The 13,154-nt window shown below is 43.8% G+C and overlaps 1 protein-coding gene across 1 annotated transcript in view; it reads right to left on the bottom strand.

Moving 5' to 3' along the window:
* Positions 1-13,154, bottom strand: part of DOCK2 (dedicator of cytokinesis 2) — a 417,766-nt gene that overhangs the window by 220,250 nt on the left and 184,362 nt on the right. The window lies entirely within an intron of this gene.

Here is a 13,154-nt window from a genome sequence, read left to right as displayed (position 1 = left end):
GATAAGTTCGAAGTATATTAATCTACACAATCTCCCTTCCTGGTGACCAGGCAATGGTCACCTGATTGAAGCAGCAGCAGAACTGGGGATGAGGATATATTTTTTTCCATTTTAGTATTAAAGGCCTTTCCTTCCCAAAGTCTGAATTCTTTTAAAGTCTGGCTCATTCTTTTGACAAGACCTCCATACATGTGGGTCCAGGCAAACTTGCATGGCTGAACAAACAGCTAAAGTAATATAATTAAGTAACTGCTACATACTCTTGGGGACGAGGGGTAGGTTGGCAAGGCTCATATTCCTTCTCGTTAAACTCTCTACCAGTCTGTGGTTGGATTGAGGTTGCTTAGAAGAGGGATCCTAAACTCAACAAGCATTCGATGAGGAAGGCACTTCATAATCCCCTTTGCCGAAGACTGGGTGTCTGAGTTAGAGTCTCTGCAGAGTGCAGCATCCTGTGTAAATGCGGGACGTACGTTCCCCACTGCAAATTGATGCTAACTGAGCAAACCACCCCGACAGTTTCACCTTCCCCTGTCCCTGCGCTGCAGTGCACAAAGCTATTTCAGTGAGAGCAAGAGGGAAATTTGGCAAGGAATCTTGGCTGGCACTATTAAATCTTGGAATGTCATTCAAGACGTTCTTGTTCTGTTTCTAGTGTAATGTTTAAACCCACAAAATGAGACCGGAATACATAACGTGAAGTTAGAATTAAGATAAATACACTTGCCATACTTAAGCCACGTTTCAATAAGATATGCTACCACTGGCTAAAAGCCACAGATCTTTCTGTATGTATCCACACGATCAACTCTCAGTTGGCCCCAACAACCGAAAAGAACAGCACAGAGGATAATCCAATAAAGCAAAATCATTGGGGATCTCATATAATTTTATCTTGCAGGAGCGCGTCCATCTTAATTTGCTTTGCTTACGCTAATTTTCAAATTAATTTATGTTCTTGGGCGGCACAATAAAATGGAAATAATCCTACTCCCAGAATTAAGACACCCAGGCAACAGAACAGTCTATTCCAACAACCTTTAGCAAATTGCTTAAATTTTCAGGGCCTGTTCGTCCATTCCCGAGTGAAGATATGAACACCTACTCTACCTGTTTTATAAAGTCTGTGCACATGCCAACATCAAATGAGCAGAGCCACCCAGAGCTCATCAGGATCATTTGCCAAAGTCAGCCTGTAATGATGAAGAGATGTCTGGGATAACTCACACAAAGTGGATAATCCAACATTTGGATAATTAAGAAGTGTATGTTGTCATACACTTATGTTGAGGTGGCGGCCTCGGGATAAACCCTCAACTGAGTTAGATGAAATCGTGGTCTGAAAAGGTTGACATTTCTAGAGATAAAACCAAGCAAGGCTATAATGATTCTATACCAAAGCACAACACAACATTGCTTGGGCCACCAACCTGAAACTGGGAAGGAGGTCTCTTCTGAAAGTTGAACATTTAAAATTGTTATGGGGGAAATGGATTCAGTAAACACATTCCTGCTAAACAAAAACGATCATCTCTGTGTTAAATTTCAAAAAGTATACATACACCAAGACTCTATATTCATCTACTCACGTGAAAATTGCTTCTTTGTAAACTATTATGTAACATCTACCGTGATATCCTACAGAAATGCTGTACTTGAAGTTATCTGGTTTTACAGAGCGATATTAATTTAGCAAAAGTTACTTTTATAAAATTGAAAGGTAAAAGACTGATACATCAGCTTAAGTTGCAGGAGTTTATGTAGCTGCTTTCTCTGTAGTTAAAAAAATGTGTACTCGCTATACTTGGAACTTAATACCAGCTCATCTATAGAGCACCTTCTTAAAGACTACGTACTAATGTAAGGTTTTGTAAATTTCTAAACTGTTTTAAATGGGATATTATCTTTTGCAATAAACTTACATATTTTTCCTAGGTTTTAAGACTCCATTACTAGCTTGGGTTGCTTTGGGTTATAAAATTTAAACCTAAGAAGGATGTCCAATGGTCCTAATGGCAGGGATAGTTTTCATTATAATCGCTTCTATATGTTTCCCAGGAAAACAAATAAAAAAAGGGCAGCTTCAGAACTTAGCATGGCAATGATCTCCTCAAGGCCCACATGCCCTGGGAGCCAGAGAGGCACTGTGAATCAATGATGCAATTCCCAGCTTCATTCAGACGGATACATATTCATGATTTTTATCATTATTATGCCCATATACCTGAAATGTAATTTATTCAATATTTTTCTTTAATTATTTTTCCCATAATTTTCTTCCTAGAAAGGCAACTTTATATCACCACCATGAGGAAAACCAGTATGATGTTCCAAAAATAAAAGATGAAACCAAAATAATTTTTTAAAATTCTTGCTGGAGACTGTTGAGTGTTAATGGTGCTGAGCCTGAGACCAGCTCTCTGTGTTAAAAAGGGAGATTAGCAAATATTCAACACGTGCTAAAGCCACTTTAACACCGAAAGCATTTTCTACATGACTAATCAGGATGCTTGAGAGAGAATCGAAAAGAAAACAACATTCCCATCACATGATTTAATTTTTTCCCTGCACTGTCCATGAGCCATCTAAAACCAGTGTGTTTACCAATTTAGGTGGGAAAAACCTGGACACAGAATCAGAAGTCTTGGGTTTAATATTATTCTACTACCCTCTTTTTTGCAGGATGACCTTGGGAAAGTTAAGCTCTGTGAGCTGCTGATTCCTTTTCTTATAATGCTGAACATCACCCTTGCCTGACAAGGGTGCCTGACAATTAAGTGGGAGAGAACCTTGAGCATTACGGAGGGCACACAACAGGTGCTCAATAAATGTGTATTTATTCATTTGTTTATTGAAGTAAATTGGGGGAGAAGAGGGAAGATGCCTTTATGGGACTGCAATGGGTTTTCAGAAACAGGCTTAAGGTTTTCTCAGGGCAAAAAGTGCTGTTAATAAGGAATGAACTCTTCCTGGCCTTATTAAGACTAGAAACCATGACAGTGATCGTTAAGTAACAAAGGCCTCAGTGAGCCAGAAGAATACGCAGGCATATCTAGCACAGAACAGCACTCTAGGGAATGAAGGATTCTTGCTGCGTGGAATCAAATACCCTAGAGGTAAAAGACACTGCAAGGGCTGGGCCCCTGCCATTTGAAGCATGAGGCAACTAAGAAAGGCTAGATAGATGATGCGCCCAAGGGCTCGTGGAAATCATGCGGGAAGCCAGTGCTGGGAGCAATGTGGTGGGTGGGTGCAACGTGTGAAGGTCTACCAGCCACCAGCACCCAGGGTAGTTCCAGGAACCACTGGCACTAGACTTGAGATGCATTCTGACCTCCAGGTACAGTTTCTTTCTTAGCCGATCAGAGGCCTCAATATAGCCTTCACTTGACAAGGCTCTCATGTTAAGCAGCTCAAGGCAACTTGCTGGATGCTAAAAACGTATTTCTCTTTTTAAGCTCCAAGAAACACAGATGCTTTATGATCATTATGCCCATCAAGCATAGCCTGCAATAGAAAGAGCTAAAAGACAAATCCACACCCAACACTCTTTGCATTTGGCGAAAACCATGTTTGTCTGGCTTAAGGCTCATAACCCCTTTGGGGTACTTTCATCCCAACTTCATCCCCATTTTCTTTCCACCAGTTTACAGCCTGAATTCCTGTTGCTCGTGTCTATCACCCCTAGTCCTGAGGTTTCCCAAATATATGATTTCTTCCTGCATCCTCCAGGATCCTCAGCCCAGAAAGAACAACCTAGAGTCTGGTTTCCTCACCGCCAGGCTAAGCCGGCCTCCCAGGTAAGTGTGCCTCTCCACTACCGGCCTCCCGTTGCAAACCCCCTTCTTCTCGCAGCCGGCCTCCACCGAAGCATCCCACCTGGTCCCCCCATGTGCACGCCCTTCTCTTTCACCACGTAGCAGCAAAACCAGTCATTGCTGAATTTAGATCTGACCCATGTCACACTCTGGCTGTCACAATCTGGCTTCCTGATAAACTTAGGAAGTCAGACTAGGTCTGTCACCGTGGCTCAGGAGGTCCCACCTGGCTCTCCTGTGGAAGTTCCCAGCACAGGCCCTTTCACTGTCTGCTCTACAGTCACAGGGAGTCACCTTGGGTTCCTCAGAACCACCATGCGAACACTCCCTTAAGGGTCTGTACACACTTTTCCTTCTGCCTGGAACAGTCCTCACCACACCACCCTCCCTGCCCAGTTTCCAGCTCTGCTGGGGTTTCCCAAGTAAGGCTTTCCAAGACTACAACCACCGCTGCCCCAGATCATCCCAAATATGCCTCTTATACACTCACCTGGCACCAGGGACCCCTCCATCAAAGTCGTAGGCACAGCTGCCCTTGTACATATATTTATGTAATTCTTTGATGAATGTATTTCTCTCTCATTAGCCTATTATCTTCCTAAGGTAAGAATTCTGCTTATTTTTGCTCACCTTTGAATCTCCAGCACTTAGCACAATGAGATTCAAATATTTTTTGCAGGGATAAATTAAAGAATGAACTGGATTCAGTGGAGAGACAGGAAGAAATGATTCCCAGTTTTTTCCCTTGTCTATGTACAGGCTCTATCTATGCTCCCAGGAGCATCCAGCCTTCCACAGATTGGGGCCTTCAGCAGCTAACGTGGCCAGTTCTCCTAATTCCACTGTGGTCCACATGGCTGGCATTCAGGACTCAGGAACATCAAGCCACTACCATCCTCCCCCACCATTTACCTTGAATATTGACAGCCCAGCTTAACCTTGTTTCGGAACAAATTGTTTAACCTTGTTTCGGAACTTAATTAAATCCCAATGCATTTTGCACATTTTACCAAGATACTGCCTTGCCGTATGAAAGAGAAAATTAGTTTTGAAATTAAAGCAGATTGTTAACTATTTTTGCTGTAATGTTTCCATTAAAATGCCAGAATTTATTACATGTGACCTAGTCCATTTCAGACAAAATGCAATTTAAAGGAGACAGGGTCTAACTAAAGAAGCATTTGGGGCAGAGCATTTTGTCTTGGCTTAAACCACAACTAAAATGAAAAGACAATAAGCATCACACCAAAGGATTATTTCCTTCAAAGCAAATAAAAGCTTTATTTATTTATTTATTTTAATTTTTTGGCTGCACTGGGTCTTTGCTGCTGCGCGCGGGCTTTCTCTAGCTGCAGCAAGTGGGCTTCTTATTGCGGTGGCTTCTCTTGCTGCAGAGCACGGGCTCTAGGCACACGGGCTCAGTAGTTGTGGCTCGCAGGCTCTAGAGCGCAGGCTCAGTAGTTGCGGCGCACGGACTTAACTTGCTCTGCAGCATGTGGGATCTTCCCAGACCAGGGCCCGAACCTGTGTCCCCTGCATTGGCAGGCGAATTCCTAACCACTGCGCCATCAGGGAAGCCTCAAGTAAAAGTTTTATTATCATGAATGGCTTTCACGAATTCTCAGAATCCATAACTAACTATGGTATATGAAATTTCACTCTAATGAAACCCATAATTTTTTCACCTGGCAAAACCTCAATATATATTTCTTAAATCTTCAGCCAAACACAGTGACCTCTCATCCGTGCTTGGGATTGATTCCCCAGGTAGCACACGCAATGTTGTGATACCCTAGTTACGCTGATAGAAAAGCCTTCTTCCTCCTGAGCCAAACGGGCTGAGTCATTTTAACTGCTGAAATCAAGAGTGGTTCACATAGCTCTTCCCCCGAGCACACCAAGCCCCACTGAACCCAATCCCACGTGCAGAGCTCCCATATGCGTGATGGACGAGAGAAGTCATGTGTTTTTGTCATTGTTTTTTTTTTTTTTTTGCTTGTGTGTTTCAAGGTAAAAACAATATGCTTTCTGTAATTAGGGATCAAAGAGAGCAAAATCAAAGCCATGCAGAGCATTAGCATTTGCAAACTCAGACCCCGGACCTGATCGTAATTCCTGGAACTGATCCCTCACTCTTCTCCACTACTACACAACAACCAGCTCCAAGGAAACTTTTCACATGAACCTCAGCCCATAACCACTTTTTTCCCAATAAACAGTTATAAATTCCCTTCTCTGTACCAGGCAAGAAAACTACAGATGCAGCCCTTGCCTCAGAGAGCTTAGTACAGTCCAGTGAGGGGTCGGGGAGAGGGATTCTGACAACAAGCACATGTCCTTCGCTGATTCACCCCCCTGATAGCATGCCCCCCCCTCCTTTTGACCCTCTTAATGCTGTCCTTGTTATTCTCTTATGATGATTATCTGTCTTGAATTATAGCTGTTTCTAGTTTTCTCCCTGTTTCCCAACTCTACGTAACACGTCATGAGAGTAGGAACTTCTTTCCTCCCCTTGTAAAGTCTTAAGTCCAGGAAGTCTTTGTTTAATTAAGCTAAAGACTTCAACATTATGAGCCCTTGTCTGTTCCGTGTGGACCACTGCACTGGCCTTCAGAGTCTACTTTCCTTACAGTTTTCCAGCTCCCTTGGATCCAGCTTCCTCGCAGCTACCTGGGGATCGCTCTAAGATGTATATCTGGCCATGCCATTCCAAGCTTTTCTAACTGTGCCCACCACCATCCAGGGCATAAAATTCCTCCCATAGCAACAAGGTTCCTTGCAATCCAACTCCAACCTAGTACGTGCAGCCTAACTTCCTACCACTCCACTTTCCCCTGTACCATCTCCTTGCCACCTCCTAAAACGTCAGAGTACATTACATATCAGTGGCTTAGCACACGCTGTTCCTTCTACCTGGGGCACTGTTCCATTACCTATTTACCATGGGAAATAATTTTCGTTTGGGGGAATAAATGAATAGTAGCCATATTACTACTAATCATGATAATAAAGGCTCCGGTTTCTTGAAGTTACAATGGGCTATTATCAAATGTTTTGCTTCCATTATCTTATATTTTCCGCAAAAAATTACCACAAGGTAGCTAATGATGACCCCTATTTCCCAGAAGAATAATCGAGGCTTGGAGGGAGATAAGTAATTTGTCCAAGTCCACAAGTATGAGATGGTGAAGGCTGGAGTTCTTGCAAGGTCTGCCAAACATGAGAGCTTGGGCTCTTCACTCCTATGCCAGACATCAAGTTGCAATTTAAATGTCAACTCCTCTCTGCAACTTTTTCTGATCATTCCCTGCTCCTGCCATGGGATTAGTCACTCCATCGTCCTCCAAGTACTCATGGTGCTTTGACCAGACTGCTGCTTATATTATCCTGGCATTTCTTTTGTCAACCCCTCACACTCATCTCCACCAGGAAGCAAAGTCCTGGGGGATAGGAATTGTAATCTGCATCCCTGGGACCCTCGAAGTGTTTATCACATTGCCTGAGATGCCGTAAATGCTTCACGTGCTTGTTGAACGAATTGGGAGAAAATATGGAGATGGACGCATTAAGAGGAAAAACAATCCAGGGCGGAGAGACAGACCAGAACAAGACCAGGAGTCCTGACTTCAGCCCCCGATTTTCTGCACAGTTTTGAACAAGTACCTTCACCTCCAGCCCCCACCTCTGTCTTCAGAATGAAACCATCTGCCTTTCTGGCTTCACAGGCTAGTTAGAAGAAAAGTGGAATTATATACATGAAAATGCTTCAGTAAGTTTGACTATCTCATTAATTCCTATTTTTAAAGAAATAGTGTTTGAGGGTTTTTTTTTTCCTGATTATAAAAGGAAAGCTGAATCATTTTAGAAAGAGTAAAACTACAGAAATGTACAAATCATGTGTCCTTTAAGCAGACGATACCAACATTATTTTAGCTTCCACACAAGGTCCCTGGGTCTGACCTCTGAGAGATCCAGAGCCTCTGGTGCGGGGCCACATTTCTTCCCCTCTTTGACCTTCAGGGCCCCATGATTGCTTTCTTATTGTTGTTGTTATATTTCTATAATCCTTCTCCATATTTAAGTCCTAGAATATCCTCATGTTATTAAAAAATTATCATAAATATTTAATGGCGACACAAATGCATCACTTATGAATGTAGCATGAATCTACAAAAGTGGGTTCTGATTTTGAAGGATCATTTGACAGAATTGATTCCCTTGAGTCACCGAGAAGGCCAGTGCCCTGGCACGGACGACAGGGACGGAGACCTGCAGGGAAGCCTGTTTCATTCGCCGTTGTCCCAACAGGGTTTTTTCTCTGTGGGGGCAGCTCCAGTCCCTCCGCATTCCCAGGGAAGGAGCCTCTGGATGGGATTTCTCCTTCCTGTCTGGGATTCAAGCCTTTGTGGCAGACATCTGGTGGTTGGTTTCATCTCGGGGGGTGGGGGGGGGGCTTTATTTACAGCCCAGCTGTAGCAACAGCTTAATAATAATGCACAAACCCAGGTGCTATCCCAAGTCACGCCACAAAATAACTTGTAATCTGACTCATAACACTTGTGTCAAAGTAGGGAGAAGACTGTAGCACTGAAGGGGGAAAATAGTGGCTCTTATTTACCAAGGGTCTGCTATGTGTTAAACTCCGTGCTGCGAGCCTTACACCTAGGTTTTTACCCAGTCCTCACCGTGGAACTGACAAGTAATAACCATTACTAGCCCCATTTTACAGACATGGAAACTGAGGAGCAGAACTGTGAAGTAAAGAGACTTCCTAGTTATGGAATAAGGTCACCTCACCCCTTGAGAAAAAGAGGACCAGTTCCCAGCCAGTAAAATCCTTTCAAACTCCATACCTTGTGCCCTAGCCCCCACAGCCCTTAGAAAGAAATGCTGGGAGTGAGGGTGCTCACCAATGCCTAAATGGGAGACAGACGCCAGAGGGAGGAGATATGGGGATATATGTATACGTATAGCTGGTTCACTTTGTTATACAGCAGAAACTAACACACCATTGTAAAGCAATTATACTCCAATAAAGATGTTAAAAATAAATAAATAAAGTTTCCGAAGTTCACCAAGGACAAGAAAAGACTGGCATCTCTTCTAGCACCAGGAAACAGGACAGAAGATACAGTGGAGTCTAACCTTTAAGACACACTTAAAGTTACTTGTTCAAAGTCAGCTCTGTCCAGCTCCACTAACAGAAGCCAAAAGGCACTGAGATATTTGGAGGCAATTTCATTAGGATAGGACGCACTGGTCACGCATCTCCTAGTACTAACTGTACGATACCCAAACTCCGTCTCTGCCTCTCCCTCTCTGGGTGCTAACAACAGCAGCCCCTGGGTGGCCAGTGGAGGCCCCAGCTTCTCTAGAGTCTGAGCTCACCTCCCCTGAAGAACCACAAGGCACATGTTATTGAGCCACGTGTGAAACCGGCACAGCAGCAGCATGTTTATTATCTAGGAGCGCTCTCTTTCCTTGTAGCAGAGGTCTGCTCGATTAGGTGGACTAGGGAGAATGCAGTGGCTATTTTAAAAAATTTAGGAACCTCATAATTCCCATCTCTGTGACTCATCATGGAACAAAAGGAAGGTCTGGAGATGAAGCTGGCTTTTTTATGCTCCAGCTCTCAAACTTTGATTTGTCTAAAAGAATGCTACCACACAGGGCTAGTAAAGTATTTGGGAATTTTATATTTGAAAAAAAAAAGATCCTTAAGGGAAAGCCTAGCATGAAATAAATCTTCTCTCATCTGATTTTTTAAAATCAGAATTCTTTTAAAGCTAAACAGTGATTTGTGCTTTCAATCAGTTCTGTTCTTTCCACTCACTCCCGTAGCTTGGATGAGCGCCTGCTACATGCCATGCCCTGGGCCGATGGACAGGAACCTCCCAGGTCCCTTTCCTCAAGGATCTTAGTCCACTGTGAAACCTAGGTAGGTAAAGAGAAAATTCCACGATGACAGGGTAATGCCGTAATGGAAAAATGGACAAAGGACAGTGAGGTCACTGAAGAAAGATGATCTTCAGGAATGAGAGGTTTCACCGACCAGGAGATGGACATAAGGCAAGAAATGCTGCTCCCTCTTACAACCCCTGAACCCTTCCTCTCTACCTAGTCAAACTGTTCATGTCATTCAAGGACTAGACCCACTTCTGCAAAATCTACCTTGATCACTGACTTCTGCCCATATATGCTATGGGTTCCTTGGAAGTTGAGATACTAATCCACTTTTTGCATGTATATTTTCGGCCAAGAATTCCTTGATATACAATTACCGAAACCCTCATTAAAGCAAAGCTTCCCCACTCACTGGCTATAAGCGCCATCCACATGACCATATCAAGCAGCAACGAAGCTACCCCAAGCTCATTATGCCATCTTTCGGTTACCAACTGGAATTTCAGGTCTCTTGTATAATGTTTATTTTCTCTCCTAACCTGACCCTCCTCTACTACACAAACATACACACATATTTACTCTTCTCTCTCTCTCTCTCAGGAATTTTCTCTAATTAATTTCATCTCAGGAAAACAATTTCCCAGATATGTATAGTGAAATGCTTAAGATGTCAGCTTCAAACTCTGTAGATTTGGGTATGGACTCTAGCTTCCTCCTTCCCAGGTGTGTGATGCTGGACAAGGAGCTTAAGCCTTCTGACTACTGCTTCCTCTCTGAGAGGGGACCATAATATTTGTCAACCTCACAGATTAAATGTGACCATATCCCCAAAGTACCATCTCTGCCACACAACAAACACTCTGGAAATGTTAACTGACATTATTATTGACATATGCATCCTCTGAAGAGTATGAATACATTCTCCCCCCATTCCTTTCCAATCGGTCTGGGTATTCAATAACAATTCTTTTCCTCCCTTATTCTCCTAGCTTAATCATATCACAAGGGTAATAACAGTAACACCTGTATAAGGGTAATGCAAGTAACACTTATTAACATGTTAAGGAAAAGAATGATGGGTTGTATGTAAATAAAATAGACAGCAGAAATCTTTCATTCCTTCAGCAGGTGTTCATTGAGATCATCCTGCATGCCAGGGAACCACTGTGTCCTTAGAAACGCAGGAGTGATGAAGACAGGCATTGTTCTGAAGTTGCTAGGAAGGATGTTCTCATGACAGTATGATGAGTACACAAGGTTGAAGAGAGCAGAGGGGTCCCAACTTGGTTGAGTGGAATGTGGGTCAAGACATGAAGGAGGAAGAGGAGTTTGCAAGGTGGAAGGTCTTGGAAAGAAAGTTAGGAGGGGTATGTCCTAGACAGACGGAATGGTGTGCAGGAGGACGCAGAGGGGAAAAAGGGCATTCTGGGACCAACAGAGCAGTTCCCTTGAGTTGGCACAAGTGTGGGAGGTAAGGGACACTGGGAGAAGATGCAGCTCTAGACCGGGTACCCTGAAAGCCATGGTGAGCAGCTGGGCCTTCATCCTTGACCACTGTGGGGCCACTGACGCTTTATCTCCGAGAAAGTGCTACTTTAAAAGACCGTGTTGGCCACAGCGTGAAGAATTAGAAAGGGACGAGAGTGGAGGCAGTGTGTCTTATCAGAAGATGTAGCAGGGCACCAGTGAGAGATGGTCATGGCCAGACACAGGCTAGTGGCATCGATGGTAATGAGAAGTGCTTGGATGGAGGCCTTTAGATCCAGAACAAACAGAACCCGGAGATGAGCTGGATGTGGAAGGAGGAGACTACCTCTCCTTCCAGAACCCTTTAGAATCTCCATGTCTCCATTCTAGCTGTGTCGTCTTCTGTAAAACCTGCTATCTCATAAGCACCAGCATTCAAGTAGACAGAAAGTTCTTCAGATTTCATGGGTTGTTATGGTTCAATTACCAGAAATGAGGAGCTTGATCCTAAAGATATCACTGTCATCATAAAACCACCAAAATTCTACGCCATCTTATAGGTTTCTGAAAGTTACTATACAGGTCATCCCGTTAGATTACACAGTCTAGGCAGGGCAATAGCTGGGTTTAAGGTGCTCACTATTATCTTTAAAATACTTGATGCCTAAATAGTAATTTAAGGTATTAATAGTGCAGGAGTGCATAATATGCTATTTAAAAACAGGGACTCTAGCAATGGCACTGCTTGGGTTCAAATTCCAGCTCTTCCACGAACAAGCTGTGTGATTATAGGCAAGTTACATAACCTTCCTGTGCTTGTTATCTCATATGTAAAATATGAGTACCTGATGCAGGTTAAGTGATGTCAAACACATATCGTACTTAGCCTTCTGCCTGAAAGCAGGATATTTGCTCAGTAAGTGATAGCTTTAGTGTAAACACTGTTTTCTGAACAAGGTGTTCAGTCACGTAGTGAAGGTCAGACGTCAACCGACCACTTCTGGCTGGGAACCCCACCTCCTCGTGTCCGAGACTGTCCTCACACGTGCTCTCCCTGGGATGGGGCTGGGTGTGGGTGGGGTTGTCACTGTCTCGCTGTGGCCCCTGCAGAGGCCTCCTGAGTCTTTGGGCTCACAGTGACAGAGAGTGGTCATGCAGGTGGGCTATTTGTCATTCGGGAAGTGAAGTCAGAGCTTTGAAACCCTGGCTCTCTGATGACTCAGGCATTTTCTGGAGTCTTCAGTGCTATTATGAGGTGAAGCAAAGGAGGGTGGGGTGATTCCCACGTGTTTTTTTCCTTTTTGAATAAATGGCTCTGAAATTCTGGAGCTGGCCTCGTGCCAACTGCATTTACTTTTATTTAATCACTCAGTAGACTCCTCTGTGAAAACTGGGGTAATTAGGCCCAAAACGTATCGCCCAGAGGCTTATTTTAACTACGTGAAATAAAAGCTAGATCCCAATTTCAGGAAAATTACCAGTTTGTTTCCCTTCCAAGAACTTCTGGCAGTGCTTAGGTTCCCTGATTCTCCCTGTGGGACTGTCCATCCCCGGCGCCAGGGAGGCCAGAGGCAGGGGATAGCCTTCTCTAGAGCAGACAGCAGCAGGATTCATCGGCCAGGGAGGGGTTCCCTGACAACCCCCCTCACCCGTGCAAGCAAGCTTGGACGTTTCCCCCCACACTCTGAGACCTATGGGACAGCACAAAGTACACATGGTCTGATATCAGACGTCCCTGGGTTCACAGTCCATCTTGCTACTAGCCGTGTGACTTCGGCCAGGATGCTTCCATCCTCTGAAGCTCAGTCAGTCTATTCTCCTGAACAACGGGAGAGGATGACACTTACCTGTGAGGACTCAAAGATGAGCTCTATCATACAACAGGGATTTTCAGTCAAACTTACTTTTTTATTTTTTAACAATCTCTGAAGAGTACAACCAGTGCAATAATAAACCACTGTGTTG

Source organism: Eschrichtius robustus, chromosome 2 (assembly GCF_028021215.1).
Source record: "Eschrichtius robustus isolate mEscRob2 chromosome 2, mEscRob2.pri, whole genome shotgun sequence".
In the NCBI taxonomy this organism is placed as follows: domain Eukaryota; kingdom Metazoa; phylum Chordata; class Mammalia; order Artiodactyla; family Eschrichtiidae; genus Eschrichtius; species Eschrichtius robustus.
Note: the sequence above shows the minus strand (reverse complement) of the source record. Positions and strands in the feature narration are given on the sequence as shown.